Below are 21488 nucleotides of genomic sequence, written 5' to 3'. Positions count from 1 at the left end.
GTTCCTCTCTCAAAGTGAGAGTCCAAGTTTCACAACCATACAGAACAACCGGTAATATAACTGTTTTATAGATTCTAACTTTCAGATTTTTCGACCGCAGACTAGATGACAAAAGCTTTTCAACCGGATAATAACAGGCATTTCCCATATTTATTCTGTGTTTAATATCCTCCCGAGTATCATTTATATTTGTTACTGTTGCTCCCAGAGATTTGAACTTCTCCACCTCTTCAAAAGATAAATTTTAATTTTTATATTTCCATTTCGTACAATATTCTCGTCACGAGACATAATCATATACTTTGTCTTTTCGGGATTTACTTCCAAACCTAACTCTTTACTTGCTTCCAGTAAAATTCCCGTGTTTTCCCTAATCGTTTGTGGATTTTCTCGTAACATATTCACGTCATCCGCATAGACAAGCAGCTGATGTAACCCGTTCAATTCCAAACCCTCTTTGTTATCCTGGACTTTCCTTATGGCATGCTCTAGAGCAAAGTTAAAAAGTAAAGGTGATAGTGCATCTCCTTGCTTTATCCCACAGTGAATTGGAAACGCATCTGACAGAAACTGACCTATACGAACTCTGCTGAACGTTTCACTGAGACACACATTTTAATTAATCGAAGTAGTTTCTTGAATAATAATAGTAATAATAATAATAATAATAATAATAATTATTATTATTATTATTTATTCAGGCGAAGTTAAGGCATCAGACCGTCTCTTCCACTTAGCCAGAAAGAAAGGAAGTTGATACAATTTAATTAATATTTAAAAAACACTAATTATTGTGGTTATCTTCAGGCTTAGTAGTATTAGGATTTATTTAGCCTGATAGACATAAGGCCATCAACCCTTTCTCTTCCTCTCTATAGTCCGGATCAGCTTACTTAATACACTAAGGGTGAAACCTAACCATTTTTCCCCTATTACTACATATGCTAGTGGATTATGGTGATTTTCTAGTTTGAAGGTTGAATTTTCTTTTGCCAACTTCGTTTCGAATTTCAATACTTAGAAATACTACAACTGGTAGTAATTTGTTAACTGTAATGTTGGCAACAGGAACAGCTGTTGTCGGTAGTACAAATTCTGAAAATTTAAATTGTTCTAGATTTCTGATCCTATTACTGGAAGATAGTGAAATTCGAAGATATTAATAATTAAGTAATAATAGTATTATATTAATACATAATAGTTATTTTATGTGTTGCCTTGCGGTTACAATTTAATATTATAATCAGATAATTGTCCATAAATATAAAATATGGTGTGATACATGCACTTGGGTGATCGATAGAAAATGGGCACGGAGACAGAAATTATAACTAGAATAGAAAAATTATTGGGAGTAAGTATAGCCTACATTCGCTTTTCGGAGTTTGTACTAATCACTTTACGTGATCAAAGAAAATACATTTTTAGGTTAGGTCTCGTGAATCGTAAAGAGTTTAGTCAAAGGAATGAATTTCATGTTGTCAGACAAAATACATTTTAATATTAGATCATATGAATCTACTAATTTACAACAATGTGCGAGAGGTCCAGGAGGAAAATATAGGCCTACTGTTTCACAAATTATTGAACCATTCAGAAAACGCCTCCCGACATAAAGATGAGATGTTGTAAATAAGTAAATAAGTAAGACAGCGTTATTGTTAATTGTATATTATTATTATTATTATTATTATTATTATTATTATTATTATTATTATTATTATTGTACATGGCATTGTAATTTTACTCTCTTTGGTGATATCTGGTATTAGTTGGCAACACCGAAGAGACGGCTAAATTAGCCTGTTAGGAACTGCTCACTATACCAGGGGATTACAGCTACAATTTCAAGAATACAGTTAATATTACAATATTAGTCGCGCTGACCACATTACTCCATGCTTCCAATCTCTAAACTGGCTACGACTTAATGAACGTAGAAATTTTAATTCCCTTGTTCTCCTTTCCCACGTTCTTCACACTTCTTCACCTACCTACTTTGTCTCCCGCTTCAGTTACCTATCATCGTATCATGCAAAATAGTCGCATACTAGCCATACCAATACATAAGACAGCATCGTATTCATCATTATTCACTATCTCACTATCGCGCTTTTGGAATATCCTGCCAAGTGACATCAGAGATGTCGGAATTTAACAGTACCGTACTCAAAAGAAACTTATTAAGCATCTTCTTACTGCGTAGAGTGCAATGCAGTAAACTTATTGCAAATGTTTCGAAATTGTTACTGTTTTGTTAGTCTTGATATTTGTACAAGCAGTTACTTATTTCTAGATATTTAATAATTTTATTTAATCACTAATACATTACTCAGTCAGTCGACCTGGTTGGCAAGTTGGTATAGCGCTGGCCTTCTATGCCCAAGGTTGCGGGTTCGATCCCGGGCCAGGTCGATGGCATTTAAGTGTGCTTAAATGTGACAGGCTCATGTCAGTAGATTTACTGGCATGTAAAAGAACTCCTGCGGGACAAAATTCCGGCACATCCGGCGACGCTGATATAACCTCTGCAGTTGCGAACGTCGTTAAATAAAACATAACATTAACATTATTAGTCAGTCAACTTATTGCATTCGTACTTTTGCGCCCATTCCGATCTTATTTTTCTATTGGTATTTATTTTTTTTACTCTCCTCTTTTTGCATTTTTGCATTTGTATCTTTTGTATTTTTATTCGTAATTTTATTTCTATTTCTTATTTACTTCTCTCTGCATTTGTTTTTTGTGTGTGCCTTTTTGTATTCTGGTGGTGTGGCATAGAAGGCCTCATGGCCTTAACTTCACCAGATTAAATAAATAAATAAATATACAAACAAAAGGAGATAAATAAATAAATAAACAAACAAATAAATAGATAAATAAATAAATACTTAAAGATAATAAATAAAAATAATAAATTTACATTGATAATAGAATGAAAGGTCCACACCTGTGGAGTAACGGTTAGCGCGTCTAGCCGCGAAACCAGGTGGCCCGGATTCGATTCCCGGTCGGGACAAGTTACCTGATTGAGGTTTTTCCGGGGTTTTCCCTCAACCCAATATGAGCAAATGCTGGGTAACTTTCGGTGTTGGACCCCGGACTCATTTTACGGGCATTATCACCTTCATCTCATTCAGACGCTAAATAACCTAAGATGTTGATAAAGCGTCGTAAAAATCTACTAAAATAAAAATAAATAGAATGAAAGTACTAAAACATTACCTGATTAATAAAGACTACAAAATTCATTGTAGAAGTAAAGGATAAAGAAAGAATTAGTTATTGATGTTCAAATTAAACATATTATACGAGACTCACCTCACCGGCCCTCTGAACAATGCACAGGTATGCATCAACTGTTACTCACTCCAAAGCTACTTGAAACCACGCCCGTGTTCGTCAGCTTCCGAACTGATAATTTTTACTTGGTTATTTTACGACGCTTCATCAACTATTATGGTTATCTAGCGTCTGAGTGAGGTGGTGATAATGCCGGCGAAAGAGTCCAGGGTCCAGCGCCGAAAGTTACCCAGCATTTGCTCAACCAAGTGACTTGTCTCAAACAGCATTTGAACCCAGGACCGTTCGTTGCCCGGGCAGACACGCTAACCGTTAATCCACAGCGGTGAACTACTCTGATGCAACAGAAGGTGTTAACCGAATAGTCATTTGCTTCCAGTTAACGTTTAGAGAACGGTACAGAATTGTTAAGTCAAGACGTACATTTCTGTTTTTGTTACTGTAGAAATAAAAGATGCGGAAACATTTTATTATCATGTTAGGGGATGCCGGTCGCATTAAACGCGAAGAGAATTACCATTGTTTTCCTGGAGTCATGAAAATTCCTTCGCTTTCATTTTATAAGCCTCTAAACCTAGATCCGCTAACACGCTACATAAACGCCAGTACTGTCATCTGTCTGCATACTATAAATTATTCGCAAGTATGCAGAGAAAAGATGATTTTTGTCTTTCTTTTCTACACCTGACAGGCGATGTAATAGTTACCGGACCTTTCTTTATCGCTTTATAACACGTGTAGGATGACAGCAGGAAGAATATGAAGATTTAGAAAAAAAAAAAAAAACCGCCTTGATAGCCCAAATGGCACAACGCTAGCTTACGGTGGCTGCGGGCCCGTGTTTGAATCCCTGCAGTAGCAGATTAATATTTGTGGTACACAAAGCTAAGGTTCCTGAGGGCTTTCTGCCTCTATCATTCCACCTTCTGTCCCCATTTCAATATTCATTATCATCATTTGATTAGTATTCACTCAAAACGGTGCGGCGTAATGTAGTACTGTGACTACTACACACATGGCAGAGTATGCTGTCTGTGCTGTGAAAGAGCACTGTATTGCGACTCTATTGGAACTTTAAGACGTATAGGCTTAATTGAAAGACGAAACCACGTAGCTAAGTGGCTATTTATGAAGGCGCGACCGTTCGGACGTCGAAAATCATTCCCAGTGTAGGAGGGGTAAGGTACAATAAGCCCACTAGAGGCGGCAGTGCTAGCCTAAGTACCAAAGGGAAAAATGTTTAATATATTTAAAGTATTTATTTTATTAGAAGTTATAAACATATTTTGTGCGATACCGTGCGTATTTGCTTGTTTTCCGCACAGACCCAATACGCGGTAAGTGTGAAATACCACATTCAGTATTCCCAACGTAACACACATAACAATTTCCCTCTTCTTACCGCTTAAGCGCGATATTCATTTTACTGCTTTAGGCTTTTAACATATTATTTTTAGAGACGTTTAACATAGTAATAATTATAAATTGGAAACTTACCACTGCAATTTCACCTAAATTGCAATGTTAATTATTGTTTTTAAATATTTGGAAAAATTAAGTAAAGTCTACTACTCCACGAAACTTATTGCATTCCTGTTACAAGTAACATTAAGGAAGCCGTGAAAAAATCAACGAGATTCCAGATGCCGATGTTATTACTGCAATATGTTATATAAATAATATTGTTAAAATATTAAAATGAAAAATAAATCATTACATAACCTTACCGTTTGTTTTAAGTTCGCATTTATAGACTGTATATCACGGCCTGCTGGAGTATAGATATTTTTGTTTTTTAAAGTTGCCGTCATTAAACAGAAACCAAGATGGAGATTTCATTGCAACTAATTAGAAATTCGTCTTTCAGGTACGTAATAAACGATCTTCGCACAAAATAATGTACGATACACGAGCGGTATGTTTGTTTTCATGTTCTCGGAAATTAAAAAAGCTCAACTACGTTTCGCTTTTTCAATCTTTTCCTCGAACATGAAAACGTCAACATACCGCTCTTGTAACGTATATTACTATTTTCTACGATAGTGCGTGAAGTGCAATTTTATGCACTGTTAGCAGTGTGTGAAGTGAGCCTTTTCAACACCAGTGCGTGAAGTGAGCATAGTGTGCGTGGTGTAATGACACCAGTGCGTGAAGTAATAATTTAATGCTATCGAAGAAAAAACATTATATGATACACATTCGTGAAGTTGTATTTTGACAATCGTGTATTTGAGAAACCCAGCAATCCTCGTTTCTCAAACCTACACTCCTGTCAAAATACTACCCACTTCACGAACTTGTATAATAAATTACTATTATCCTGCTTTAAATTATAAATAATTACATTATTTATGTTTGAAAAAACCTGAACATAGAAGTTTTCGGAGTAGTTATATGATGAGTTGTACGTAAAAGATACATTGTTGGGTAAAATTTCTTATATAAAAAAAGAACATAAAAATCGTTAAAGAAAAGTTATCACCATATTTGCCAATTTATAAAGTTGTAAAAGAAAAGTCTATTTAACTGGTATGCTTTGGCCACTGACAAATGATAGGCCTACATTGTAATTAGCCACCGGATTGGTAGGTTTACCAATTCGTAGTGCATTGCCATTTCGTAATGCACCTAGTGCAACATTTGATTTTTTAATTTATATTTTTCTTTCTTGATCTTTTTCATTTGCCAAAACTTGGAATTGGATAACAAAATAATCCGTAATCTTTTATATTCAGGTTTTTTCAAAGTTCGAAAAATTTAGCTTTTCAATTTATTTAAAAAGGAATAAAATCATTACTTTTGAAAGAGATGATATACTAGCATGATATTTAAGTTTTTCTTTTTTATCTTTCGTTCAGGGGAAAATGTCATAAAATGTCTAGTGACTAATTATGAAAGTATAAGAACATCAGAGAATATTTTCAAATATGTATAATATTCTTAAATCGTTGGTACAGGCCAGTTACTTTATGGTGACAGCTCTGGCCTGGCGACGCAGTGGTTTGGGCGAGTTCATTGTTTGTTCGAAGGGGTGTTCATTTTAGTCTTCCTCTGGCTGCGCTAGCAGTCACATCTCGGGAACGTTAGTGTGGACGTACAGTCGCGCTAAGGACGTACTACACCACCACTGTCTTGTATATTGCAATTTAGTGTGTTCGTTACGTACATTTCATTTAGTTACTTAAATAGTTGTAGTGCTTCTGTTTTGTATTGTTTAGTATGTAGTATTTATTGTCTAGATTCACTGCTATTTTCTGTTTGTGAAAATGCTGCCTGTTAGAAGCAAACTGAAAAGTCGGGTATTGCATTCGCAGTCGCGAGAAGTCGTGAGCAACGTGTAGCGCTTTATGAAGATAGCGTCGGAAGAAAAAACGTAACAAATGATGGAAAACTTGTAGCAGAGTTTACCGCTGTGTCTGAGAGCTGTGTTAGCCAAATAATAAGGGAGACTAAAGACATTGATACTCGGCGCCAAAATCAACTGTGGACAACTTCAATGAAGCTGTCATAAGACGACCCAAAACACGAGTTCTATATTTCACAGAAACAGCGGCCCACACTTAAAATATATATATATATGTTATTGAAATTGAAAGACTATCGACTTTCAGGGAGGTATCTCGACTTTGAGGAAAGTTATTATGAAATTAGGATTTTATTAGAAAAAAAAAACACAAAATAATCGCTAAATTCTGGTGGAGCATCACAGCATTAGGGCCAAAAGTTTGCAGTATTTGAGGAAAATAAAGAAGTACAGAGAAGAAGGCCGCTCCATCATTTACATGGATGATGATGATGATGATGATGATGATGATGGGAAAGGTAACAGTGAAGCACTGATGAACATTACTGGTATTTCCGCATGAGTATATTTCATTGTTAATTAGTGATTAACTGTTAAATATAGTGATTCGATTGCTGCTCATTGTATTTCCACATTAGTGTTTATTAGTGACTATTGTTCCGGAGTATGAAGTGAACACAGTCACAGGAGCTCAAAATTATGCAGACGCTGCAACGTGAGACTTCATTTCTGAAATGACTGTATTTCCCTCCCTCCATTCCCTCCGTCTCGGATCGGTCTCCCTCCCACAGTCGAACCTTCTCCTCTCTCGCGTCGACGAGCTGTCACCATAAAGTAACTGGGCTGTATAATATGTAAATACAGCATGGAAACAAACAAATAAATACATGAATAAAATTAAGAAATTGTTAGGAATAAAAATAAATATTACATAAAATAAAATTAAAAAAAAATTAATGAGGAAGAAAGGAACTGGCCACCCTACCCCATTATCACCTGACCTAGTTGCCTCATAAGTAGTGCCTTCTGATGATATCGTGACACTATTTTTCTCTGCACCACAAAATTTGATAACGTTATATACTAATCTTCTTTCTTGATGATCACATTGTGATTCGGCAAGGCTGTGATGTATTGTGACTGTAGTTACTGTGTACTCATTTACCGCTCGGCAGTGTTTCCACGTTTTGCCGTAACATGGCAGATTTACGATGTGCGTAGCCAGATTATAAACAAACAACAATAAAACAAATAAGCGATTAAAAGACAGTGAACGTAAATTATTAACGGTTACATAGTAAATAAATTGAGATGAATAAATGAGTGCAACTGGAATTAACACTCCGTAACTTCCAATCGTACAAGAAACTAATTATAATGTGGTTGACATGTGGGCTTCGTGAACTCCTTGGTTAATATGAGGTTAAAAATAACCTAAAAGTTGGAGACTAGAATGCTATTCATGTCTATTTGAACGAACACATTTTGTTATACCCACGAATTGAACATGATGTATAGGAGCAGAAACTGATACCAAGATACGATATTAATTGGGTATATGGTTTCTGCCAATGTGAATCCAATACCTGCACACCTGCTGCAGTCAATAACCTTGACTTGCGTCCAACTGTGGGGCTGAATGGAGCCTTGTTCCGCGCTGGTTACACCTTGCTGCGCACGCTAACTAGTGCTGCTAATTTATTGTTTGGTGTAGTTACCCATCTTCATTTCATATAGCTTAATGAAATATATTTATAGAAGTCGGTGTAAGAATTTATCGTTTTTGTATACCCCTGGGCAAAAAAATTGGCTTTCTAAGACAAGATTATTATTAAAGATATTATTAATTTGTCCTACAGAATAATATCTGTAATGTTGACAATTAATATTTGAGGAGAAAAATACGCTCCGGTGCTGTGGATTGAATTCGGCGTAGCTCAGTGGTCAGAGCGCTTGGTACGTAGAACCAAGGACCCGGGTTCGATCCCCGGCGCCGGAGCGAATTTTTCTCCTCAAATATTAATTGTCAATATTACTGTAGATTTTATTTTAATGTACCGAAGTACATATGATATTTCCATGCAGATATTCTGCATTTTTCTCTGTTCCATTACTCTTTCATCGTATTATTCTGTAGGACAAATTAATAAAATCTTTAATGATCTCATAGCTAGCAGTGCATATTTCTGTACAGATTACTGTGCACTTAGCTGCGGAATCCCGGCCAAACAAGTCACTCAGCTGAGTGCGCCCCTTGTATGATGGCAGTTGACTTGGATATAAAATGTCGACGTATATGCCTAACTTGGAGTCAGGCCACAAAGGGTAACACTGAAGGAAAAAAGTTCGATCCGGTGCTGTGGATTGAATTCGGCGTAGCTTAGTGGTCAGAGCGCTTGCTACGTAGAACCAAGGACCCGGGTTCGATCCCCGGCGCAGGCGCAAATTTTTTACCTCAAATATTAATTAAGATTATTATTGGTAATGTTGATTATAAATAGGGACCGGATTTGTAGTTTTTTACCTATTTTTTCCTTGCTTCCGAACTCCTAATTTCTTCAATACTTTTTCGAATGATGATCGCAGGAGTTGTATAGGCTATGTGAATTCTGTTGAATCTAAGAAAACCTAAATTGGACCTTAGTACCTAAAAAACCTAAATCATTGTTGATAAGCGTTACCCTGTATTTACTGCGTTATATATATATATTTTTTTATTTTGAGAGAAATATCAATACATTGAGAGAGAGAGAGAGAGAGAGAGAGAGATAGAATACTCTCGACGTGGATGAGGCTACCTCAATCCCTATGGCAAAATCTGTACATAGCAGTGACAATCTATGCCTCCCTTGCTTTCCTCAAGACACATTTCAGTGACCTTCCAAAATATATTGAGTACGGTACTTGGAATCTTCGTCGCTACAACTGAAAGATGCAATTCGTGTCATTGACTTGCTTCTAGAGAAACAAGTACCAGGACCCGTGGGTGAAGCCGTCATATTAAAACTGAAGAAAGTATTGCAGAGGAATTCAGGTTTGAAAAAATGAAAAATGTGTGCTCCATTCTCTAGGTGGAAAGCTTCAATTGTCAGTTACTGTGGGTACCTGCTGCAGTGGCAGCGATGAAATTTTCATCTATGATGTCATGTGCTGTCAAAAGAACCATTTCGTCCTTCAAATGCATTTTGAGAGACAACAGAAAAAACTTCTCAGTCGAGAATCTTGAAAAGTATTTGGTCATATATTGCAACCAGGAACAGTACCAGTTTGTTGTTTTGTTTATTTGTTTGTTTCTTTGTTACTTTTTAAAATAATTCTTGATCAAGTTTGAACAAATTTAATTCAAAAGTTGTGTGTATAATGTACCTTTTATCTATTGAAAATTGAAATTTATGTAGTTATGCCAAGGCAAATTATATTAGGTAAAATGTTAATTGTTACAATAATTTATTCAAACTACAAAATTGTTAAAGGGGAAGGAACAAAAATTTCGAATCTTATAAATTTTGATAAATTGTTTGGTTCTTGAAAAGACCAGTTTCGTGTCCATGTTGCCTTAATAAATATATGTTTATTCTTTAAGAATAAGTGTAAGGATACATTTTTAACGATGTGGCAGTTTTTGCAATCCCTTTCACAGGTTGGACATAACCTAAAAACCTATTTTATCTATTCCAAAAACTTAAAATTGTCTTTTTAAAAACCTAAAAATCCAGTCCCAAGATCGGCCTGAATGGGATCTTCCGTTTCCAAAAAGATAACGACTCCAAATGCACTGCTATAGAAACAGGAGAGTGGCTACTGTAATTATAAAGCCTCCAGAAGACTTCTTACTCCACCACAGAGTCCAGATTTGAATTCTATTGAGTATTTGTGGGAATATCTTGGAAGGGAAAGGGCCAAGCGCCGCCCATCTAATAAGGAAGACTTTAAGAGTGTTCTTGGATGTGTGTGATCTGAAATTTCCCCTGAAATGACGAGAAATTTAGTTCATTCAATGCCGAGACATCTGGAAGCTGCCATTCGTGGTAGTGGCTTGGATACAGGATACTGAAAATACAGTAGAGAGAATATTATATACGTTAGTGTAATGTACCAATACTTTTTTCGAAATCAGAAAATAGATTTTCTTTTGTAAATAATTATTTTATGCTAGACCATGCCGAAATGTAGTAATTATACACCTGGTAGCAGACCTTTAATGCATGTCATTAAAGTACACCTTCTCATTAAAGGTAAGGTCTTTCAGCCAATGACGACTCAGGTTACAGCTGTTCAGCCAATGACAGGTCAGCTTTCTACCGTTATAAAACCGCAAGTATCGATTATTCTCGGATATGCAATCGAAAGAGAATTAGCGAAAAGTCACGGAGGCTGGAAATCCAATACTTTCGCAGAAGGTTATGTTCTGTTACTATAATAATTAGCGTTAATTGTAAATAATATTCAAATGAATTCAATTTGTCATCTCGTTTTTCAATGTCGAATTCAATAATCAAGGTTATAATATTATAATATTATCAAGTTTAACGGGACTACGTCAAGGTCAATGACATTATTGTTCCTCGGAAAAAATCAATACTTTCGCGTCTGCGCACATCTCACAACATACGGGACATTGGCCAAGGTCAGATACAAAGAAAATTAATAATATCAAGTTAGAACTATGGTCGAGCATAAAAAGTCGTATGAAACTCACCTATAATTAAGAAGCTCGTATGAAAATTATGAAACTCGCTTGCGCTCGTTTCATAAATATCCATACTCGCTTCTTAATTACCTTCATTATAGGCTCGTTGCATAATGTACTATTGTGTTATTGTTGTTGTGATTTCTGTGAAATATTTTTAGTTTTACATTATACAGGGCTATTCAAAAAGAAGGAGCAGATTTCAAATATTTATTTCTTCCAAACTACAAAATATAGAAACACAATTTCAACGTTCCTGGACAGACGAAAGTTTAAATTTTGAACAGTCCGAGTAGAAGTTCCAATCACAGCCGCATTGGCGCTGTTGCTTGTAATGCGCGGTCGCATTGGCGCTGTTGATTGTCTGTAGTAAAATGGCGACACAACAGGAAAAAGCATTTTGTGTGCTGCAATTAGCAAAACTAGAGTCCATTATTGAAGTTCAACGTGCTTTTCGCCGTCAGTTTAATAAACAACCGCCTCATCATAAGCAGATTTACCAGTGGCATCGAAAATTAGTAGAAGATGGTTGCATCTGCAAACAGAAAAGCACGGGACGTCCACGCTCATCGAAAGAAAATGTCGAGCGTACTCGTACAGTCAGTTATTGAACATGAAAGAGATTCACGGAAGATTAACGTCTTCATGCTTCAAAACTGGTTATTTCCTCAACTTGAAGATGATTTGGATGACTTCATCTTCATGCAAGATGGTGCCCGGTCTCATTTCTCTAACCACGTCCGACGTTACCTGAATGACACCATTCCAGGACGTTGGATTGGAAGAGGAGGAGATCAATTTCATCGCCGGTGGCCTCCCAGGTCTCCAGACCTCACTCCTTGTGACTTTTATCTGTGAGGTTACGTAAAAGACCGTTTTTTATCCCCTCTATGCCTGACATTGGCCTTAACACTGCAATCAACAGCGCCAATGGGGCCACGCATGACAAGCAACAGCGGCCGTTATTGGAATTTTTACTCGGACTGTTCAAAATTTAAACTTTCGTCTGTCCAGAAACGTTGGAATTGTGTTTCTATCTATTGTAGTTTGGAAGAAATAAATATTTGAAATATGCTCCGTCTTTTAGAAAAGCCCTGTATTAAGGAATAAACATTTTACTTCCTTAAACTTGCCTCTTATACAGATCTTATAGGGAATACATTGAGTGTGTCAATACTTTTTGTTGCCAGTGTACTACTATCACTACTACGTCTCAAAACGGGTCTTCGAGGAATATCTTGTGCACTTACGATGCGTAGCGATCGTCTGACATGATAGAAATTATCAGTGGCTTAGCGTCAATGTAAGCTAAAAAGCTTAGCTTCCCCAGTTAATAATAATTTCATAATAAACCTGCAGTTTATGGAGAAAATTATTTATTAATTTTAATAGAATTTACATTTACGCGTTAAATATTGTGATGCGGCAGCTCAGGATGATTTGTGATGCAGCAGTAAACAAGAAGCCTGCACACACCAGCTTCCAAGCAGACTAGTTTCTTCTGTGTAATCCACCCCGCAGATTTTCCATCACTTTCTAACTAAACTATCCTAGTCGCAAGGCTCGCAAGAAGCTAGCTTTAACATTTAAAATAAGTAGTTTCCGAGTTATCCCTTTTCGTCAGTTGTGTTCAGTTGAAGTGTTAGTGTGCATTGTGGCTGATATAATAAATAATGAGCGAAATAACACTTCCTGACACTGATTTACTTGAATTTTTTAGGACAATTGTATTATCAAGACTGACTTACGAACAAAAGTGTAACTTAAAAAACAAATGACCGACTCCCTTGCTGTCAATGAAGGACACAACCAAAAGACAGACAAATACTTACGTAATGATACTAATATTGTGATTTCTCTAAGTATGACAGGGAGTGAGCTAATGTTATACGTATATATGTCTATTTGTTAAGAGATATGTGTAAACCGTGAAATCATATTCTACTATGTATCATTTGAGGTCATGCCTTATTGGTGTTACTTACGATGTTCCAACCAATCTTCGACTGCTGACTTGAAATTGACTACCATTTATTTTAAGGCTGTATTTTGCAATACGTTTTCTCATATTGCATGAAAGACAAATTGAGTTAGCTTCCCCTGCTCAAAATTTCATGCTACGCCACTGGAAGTTATCCGGGATTTGTAATTACGAAAAGCATATTAGACAATGAAAATTTGTGTAGGGAAATATAAATATACACAAACAGCACTGAAACTGTGTTTCTTCTGTTATGTGGAAGAAAATAAGAATGAGCAGAATCCTGATTTATTTCAGGTAAGAGCTGAGTAGGAACAAAGGTCGACTATATGAAGATTCTTTTCTAGCATCTAAATTGTAATCTTTTTCAAGCTGGTGTTTAAAAGAGAGATGTTATGAAGTCTGGGCGATATTTGTGCCCACTTGCACGTTAATTGCTTTGAAGTTCTAGCCCCTGGATTTACATCCTGACACACGGAACCTATAAAGTAGCATTAACCTACACTGTCAACTTATTTTGCTTTATTAAATTCCCCTGCAGTTGAATATTTTTACTGCTCAGACGGACGTACATGTACTTAGTCCATATTTCATACTGTCCCACCATAGTAATCCAGCTCGGCTGCGTCTTTGTCGCAGTGTTGCAACTTCTAACGAGTAATAAACCGGGATTAAAATGTCAATCCAAATGGCCTCAGCATGTATTACAATCAACGTATGAAACTTATAACTATAACAGTAAATGCGACTTAACTGTCCTCAGTGAAGTGTGCTTGTTACAAAATAATTTAGTAGTGTCATAAAGTGTGTATAATTTAATAGTTTCTGTTTAGACTACGCTCATTTCGGAGAGATAATTTCAGACACGGAATTTAGTTTATTTAAAAGTATTTACATGGTCATTACTTCTTATTGTTTCTCTCTGTCTAAGAAGTTGAATATAGAGTGAACCGTAAGTCATGTCATTAATTTCAGATATGAGATCTCAGATATAAAAGTTGAATACAATTTTATTTTGATCGTTTTTACTTACGCTTAGAGGAAAAAATGTTTCAAATTAAACGTATAGTAGAGATTTTTCTGGAAAGCTATTGATTCAATTCCCAACATTATCGTTCAGTAATTTGAGAGAGTAGCTAGTGAATTCTGGTAATAAATGAATGAACATCCCTTAAATTTACAGAAACTTATTCCGAGCAATTGTAAATTTTCGTTTCTCAGAGTAAATTTAAATTTTATGGAACCGTGACAACGCTGTAAAGATTGCCTGGAAGCAACAGAGACATACTAATGTTCGCACGTACGTTGGAGCCGGGTAATATTTTGGCGAATCCTCGGACCTCATCTCATCTCACTACATCTCGCCAAAATATAAAAAAATGTAAAAAAAAATGTAAAAAAATGTAAAAAAATTATACAAAATTGTAAAAATTGTAGAAAATTACTAAATTGTAAAACTATAAAAAATTGTAAAAATTGTAATTGTAATATTGTAAAATGTTGACATGTTCCACATCTTAAAGCTTCATTGCTCATGTAAGATCTATGGAATAAAATGAATGAATGAATGAATGAATGAATGAATGAATGAATGGAGCAATGAAAAAGAGAACAAGAAATGTAAACAAACTTTTTCTTATTGAAGCTATGAATCAGTGAAAATAACGGGGGGGAAAAAAACATTAAAAAAATGGAAACTTTATTTTTAACTCTAAAAAATAACAATGTTTCATTTTCTAAATCTGTAATTATTTTGGCCTTATAACAATTTAAGGCCCCTCAGTTCATATTTCGCACTGTTATGTAGGAAAGAATGTGTGTGGTAGACCTGTATAGGAAGAAAGAATATCGATAGTATAAGTTATGTCATATACATGTTGTACTTTGATATTCGTTTTCTCGATTTTCCAATTTTCAATATTTTGTAATATTCAGAATGCTCTAATTATTGCAGTTTTTCTACGATCTCAATGAAATTTTGCACAAAAGTTCACAAAAGCATGTGAAGTAAACTGACACATGTTTCCTTCTGCTATTAAAAGTATCCAAATCACCACGTGTTGAGGATGTGATAAGTTTTAAAAAATTGAAAAATTAACAATTAAAAGGGTAAATTTTTTATTTCTCAAAACGTAATTGGATAAATGTAAAGAGCATGCGTCATATTTTACATAGCCTACATCTATCAGGAATAAATTAAATATAAATTTAAAGAAAAATTATGTAAAATTTGAAAATTGGGACAATAATTATAGTTAAGTATAAGAAAACAAGAAAATTATAAGGAAACTAATTGAAATAGCAAAATGAAAATTTGTGTATTGCATGTTCACATTGTAAGAAATATGTGGTAAAATTTTCAGATTAATTGGTGTAAAAATGTACAAGTTAGAAATTTCACAGATCTATAGCCTTAAGTTTATCGGTAAAGCACTTTAAAAATTAAAGTAGGATGCAACTATTTCCATTTACTTGAAACTTGTAACTTCTCTAAACAGCTGTAGGACAGAAAAATTAAACATTCATCCTTGTAGCTAAAGGTATCTCGTCCTCCTTGTTTCGCGGAAAATCTACATACGAATGAATAGATTGTTGCAAATTATTGATTTATTTTAAATAATCAATAAATGCAAATAATAAGTCATTTTGCTATCTTTATTACGTTCTGTAAGACTTTCAATCAGTAAATAAATGCAATCTACTTATAAGTCATGTTTCTTTTTCATAACTTGTGTAATACTTTTTCTACGTAACATTCAGACAGTTGTAGGCCTATCTCTACACCCACTGAAAATTGGACACTTGTTTATGTGAACTTCTTTACTCGAAATATTCATACTACCAGCTCCTAAAATATTTACTGTTCTTCCTGAAATGCTCTGTAAATGTATATTTTAATGAAATAAATATGTAGGTATGAAAACTAAGATAAAGTACTATAGATTGTCTACGAGATAATATTTGCAACGTTGAGGAAACCTGAAGAACTCTGGGAAGACTGTTATCCCTTCATGTTTTCCAACACACTTATCATTCAAATGAATATCCAGAATCGAACTCAAGTTCCGGGAGGAAGCCTGTGCTCTAACACTGAGCTATCGTCAAGATAAAGTACATTTACACTGTCTCAACAGGTTTCGTCATCTGGAATTAAAACTCTGTCATCAGTTCACAATAGTTCTGTTGTGATGTTAGTTGTGTCATTTCTTGGATATGCAATGTCATTCTTGGCACAATGAGATTTGAATGAATGGGCATATCATTTCATCTTTGGAGACCGCAAACCCATTGTTTGAGCATGAAAATAAACACATAGTCAGAAGAGAAATCTTCAGCCTCATTTCCTAGTTCTCTTCATAGAATAAAATGCTCCACACCTGGATTTATCTCTTAAGCTTGGTTAAACACTGTCATTTATTTTTAGCTATAGAGTGCCCGAAAAAAAATAACTAAAGATATCCGAAATAAAAAAGTATAATTTCTCTATCCTCAGTTTGTTGTCCGAGAACCGGGTGCTTTCATGTTTTTAGTAGGTTATTTTACGACGCTGTATCAACATTTTAGGTTACTTAGCGCCTGAATGAGATGAAAGTGATAATGGCGTTGAAATGAGTCCGGAGTCCAGCACCGAAAAGTACCCAGCATTTGCTCAAATTGAGTTGAGGGAAAACCCCGGAAAAAATCCTCACCAAGTAACTTGCCCCGATCGGGTTTCGAATCCGGGTCATCTTGTATCACGGCTAGACGCATTAACTGTTACTCCGCAAGTGTGGACCTTTCATATTTTAAAGTACATTTCCATATGTTTTTTGAAACGAGATAAATAGCAGTTAAATTTATAAGAGTAGTTAAGTAACTGAGAGTTAACTGAGGTGTACCAGAAACCGGTCATTAATGTTGTCTGTCATCTGATATCTTCTTCTGCCCGGAAATTTTCTCCCGTTCACCATTCCTTTCAGTGCGTAGTTTCTCCTTACCAGTGGCCCAGCCAATTTCTTTCTCTCGTCCTGATCATTTTCAGTATTATTCTTTATTCTTCCACCTTTCTAGCACAACTTCGTTTCTTATTCTGTCTGTCCATTTCACATGCTCTATTCTTCCCCATATCCACATTTCAGGCAAATCGCAATATAGCGAACGTAGAAGCACCGCCCACGACCCCTTCCACTTTTCCCCTACTAGCTCAACAGACACTATACGTGATAGGCGAGTGTTGTGTCAAATCCACATTTCATGTGGGTGGGGATAACTTCCCCTACTGGCGTTCGCTATATTGCGATTTATCCCACATTTCAAATACTTCTAGTCGCTTCTCTTCATTTCGTCGTAATGTCCATGTTTCTGCCCCATTCAAATGTTACACTCTACATAAAGCCCTTCATTAGTCTCTTGCTTAGCATGTTTATCCAAGTTCAGATTGAACGGAGATCAGTTTCATCTGCGATTTAATAATAATAATAATAATAATAATAATAATAATAATAATAATAATAATAATAATAATAATGGTTTTATTTAACCTGGCAAAGTTAAGGCCGTAAGGCATTCTCTTACACTCAACCAGGATTAAAACGTGCTTACACAGTTGAACATAAAACTGGATCGGAATTAAGTAATTACATACTGATAAAATTTAGGTACATAATGAGACCAAAAGAGGTACTTACATAAAATTTACCTCATAAAATAAAAATAATCATAATGAAATACATATTAATGTTGTTAGAATCAAATACGAATCACATAAAAACAGAAACCGATAATTCAATAAAAAAAAGCGGTTTATACAATTGGGCCATACAGTCAGACATGGTAATAATTATTCTACAGCTGTCTCCAATTCTTTTTTGTTAAGTTTATTTATACACGGTTTAACATCTGTGGTCTGTGAGTATACCAGTAAACCGTTTTCATTATTGTTTTGTATGTTGTAATAAATGGCTTGCGTCATATAACTGATTTAGATTTTAATTAATATTTATGATATTAATGATTGAGGCAGTGATGAATCATGACATGTAAATTTCCAATCCGGCATTTACTTTTGTGACTGAGGGAAACCCTGAAAAAACTCCACTCAGATTGGTCGACTACGGGGTTTGAATCCAGGAGCTCCCGAATGCGAGTCGCAAACGCTGTCGTATAAGCCTACTCACACCGCATGTATAACTTACCTATCTTACATTTAGGTAGCACTTCAAATTATGTACAACAGATAGCTCTGTTGTAAGTACGTTTCAAGTCTGTATTCGTACCAGTAACATCAGTTCTGGTCGTTGTAAATGGTGAGGTTGTGGAACGTTATGAGTAATATGAGTTTAAAATTTGTTAAAATTGCGTAGTTATAGTGTGTGCAATGTCTTTTATCAGTGTTCAAGTTTATTTCTTTGTTTTGTGAAGTAAGTATTAAGTTTTAAAGTTTCTTTGACTCAATTTTGTGTGGAATTTGTGATGTGTGGTCTATGCATTGTGCTGTGTAATGTCCCCGCCGACATATTTGTTTGAGGCACGCAAATAATTATTAATTAAATCGAAGAATTGCTTAGAAATCCAGTAACTTGGTTGTCATTTGTTAGGAATTGGAAATCTAGCAGTCTATGATTGAGCTAGAAATTATAATGTTGCTAATAACGTTTGTGCGAGATCGTGCGTATTTGCTTGGTTTCCGCACAAAACCAATCCGCGGTAAGTCTAAATTTCCACATTCAGTATTCCCAACCTAACACACATAACAATTTCCCTCTTCTTACCGCTTAAGTGACATAGGCTATTGATTTTACTGCTTTAGGCTTCTAACATATTATTTTTAGAGACGTTCAATGTAGTAATAATTATAAATTGGAAACTTACCACTGCAATTTCACCTAAATTGCATTGTTAATTATTGTTTTTAAATATTTGTAAAAATTAAGTAAACTCTACAACTCCACTAAAGTTACTGGATTCGTGATGCAAGTAACATTAAGGAAGCCGTGAAAAAATCAACAAGATTCCAGATGCCGATGTTATTACTGCAATATGTTATATAAATAATATTGTTAAAATATTAAAATGAAAAATAAATCATTACATAATCTTACCGTTTGTTTTAAGTTCGCATTTATGAACTGGGGGGGAAAAAGACAGACGCATATCACGGCTTGCTGGAGTATAGTAAATACAGAAAACATTTTAAAGCAACAATGTTTAAGATCGATATTTTTGTTTTACAAATTTGCCGTCATTGAACAGAAACCAAGATGGAGATTTCATTGCAACTAATTAGAAATTCCTCTTTCAGGTATGTAATAAACGATCTTCGCACAAAATAATGTACGATAGACGAGCGGTATGTTTTCTTTCAATTCTCGGAAATTAAAAAAGCTCAACTACGTTTCGCTTTTTCAAACTTTTCCTCGAACATGAAAACTTCAACATACCGCTCTTGTAACGCATATTACTATTTAGTAGTAGTATTTAAATTTAATAATTTAAAATTTTCTTGTGGTTTAAACAAACGTTGTTTCATTTATATTTATAGGGTTCTCCATGGAAAGTGACATCGAGGGAGATCTCTGGAGAACAGCATTGCTCTAAGGTAAAATAATGATTCAGTGTTCACTGTAATATACGTAATTCAGATTCTAGAAAAATCGATAACAAATACAGTAATTAATCCCGACACTATAAACGATATACAAATACAATTAATCAGAAACTTTCATAGTACGTTAAGGCAAGTAAAAAGGAATTTTATAACTAGTAATTTACTGGTAGACTGTTGAGATGAACAATGTTAGGATGGTAAAGGAACACGTCTGTACTTCACTTAAACGGACCGATGAATCTGGTAAACCTTCACTTCACTTCACTGCGTTTTTATTTAATGACGTTACTGCTAACCAATCCGGTCGAGCCCCTGCGTCGTAGTGTGTCGTTTGAAAAAAGTTCGTTTTCAAGTAGTAATCTTGTCAAAACGTTGAATGTATTTTCGCGTTTTGCATTCGTTTTCGTAATTAAGTTACTTCAAATTCAATTCTATTGTGTTCGTAGTACCGAAGTACCGCACCCTGAGGTGATTAACAAATTATTAACTTAGGTGAATAATGGATGATGCTTGATTATGATGAACACGTCTTCACTTCACGGAAACAGACGGATGAATGATCTGGTAAACCTGTTTCTAGAGTCGTCAGTCATTAGTGATTTTCGCGGATTTGTATCTAGACAACTACTCATAGTTAAAACAGCGAATGAAATCAGGGTAGACAATATAGAAACTATAAACATTTTTATAACCAAGCTCACTGAATTATTGAAGAATAATTATTATTGTAGTTACATTAAAGAAATGATGTTTTCATAATTTCATCACGGCGAAAATAGTATAAACACAAATATTTACAAACTGGCTAATATGCTGTATTTCTTGTTTAGTTGCGATCTTCATAATTGAAATGATTGTGCAAGATGGAACATGACAGTTAAGCGGCCGAGCTTGGAACTACAGCTCTATGTTGCAAATATGGACTACCGCGCTGTCAGCTGATGGGATTAACGTTAGATGGCTGACGTTAAAACATTCATTGACAATTTACGCGAAGGTAAAAAGCAATGCAAAAATCGAGAAAAAATGAAAGACGCAACGTATCAATGCTAATATTGTGTGCACAATTAATAGCGCCAAGAGATTTTAACACTCACCACGTGGAAACTGTAACTTTGGCAACTCAACCGTTATTACCATGGCAACAGGTCTACCACGCTATGTGACATTCAGTTGTTTTCCTGATCGCAGCGCTTATGTCGTGTTCCATCTTTCTAAAAAGACAGGTTTAGTGCTGAGATATTTCCCTTCACACTCCGCTTATGCACTTTCAACTATCTTACCACGCATACCAACATAATTTTGATGACATTACGAAAGTTGCATGCTAGTGTACGCTCACGCTATGACTTACATATACGAATCTGTGACAGGTTCGATTCTGTTATCTGTTGTTATATTGCCGAAACTATGCCATTCGCGCAGCGTTACGTGATCAGTCGCCATGGAACAATAATAATAATAATAATAATAATAATAATAATAATAATAATAATAATAATAATAATAATGATAATAATAATAATAATAATGGTTTATTTTAACTAGCAGAGTTAAGGCCATTCGACCTTCTCTTCCACTCAACCAGTATGATAGAAAATTACTACAATGCTATGAATATAAC

At 35.1% G+C, this 21488-nt stretch overlaps 1 protein-coding gene across 2 annotated transcripts in view; it reads right to left on the bottom strand.

The window, feature by feature from the left end:
* Positions 1-21488, bottom strand: part of nau (myogenic-determination protein nautilus) — a 241358-nt gene that overhangs the window by 96507 nt on the left and 123363 nt on the right. The window lies entirely within an intron of this gene.

Source organism: Periplaneta americana, chromosome 15 (genome assembly GCF_040183065.1).
Source record: "Periplaneta americana isolate PAMFEO1 chromosome 15, P.americana_PAMFEO1_priV1, whole genome shotgun sequence".
NCBI lineage: Eukaryota > Metazoa > Arthropoda > Insecta > Blattodea > Blattidae > Periplaneta > Periplaneta americana.
This window is presented reverse-complemented; position numbering and strand designations above follow the sequence as displayed.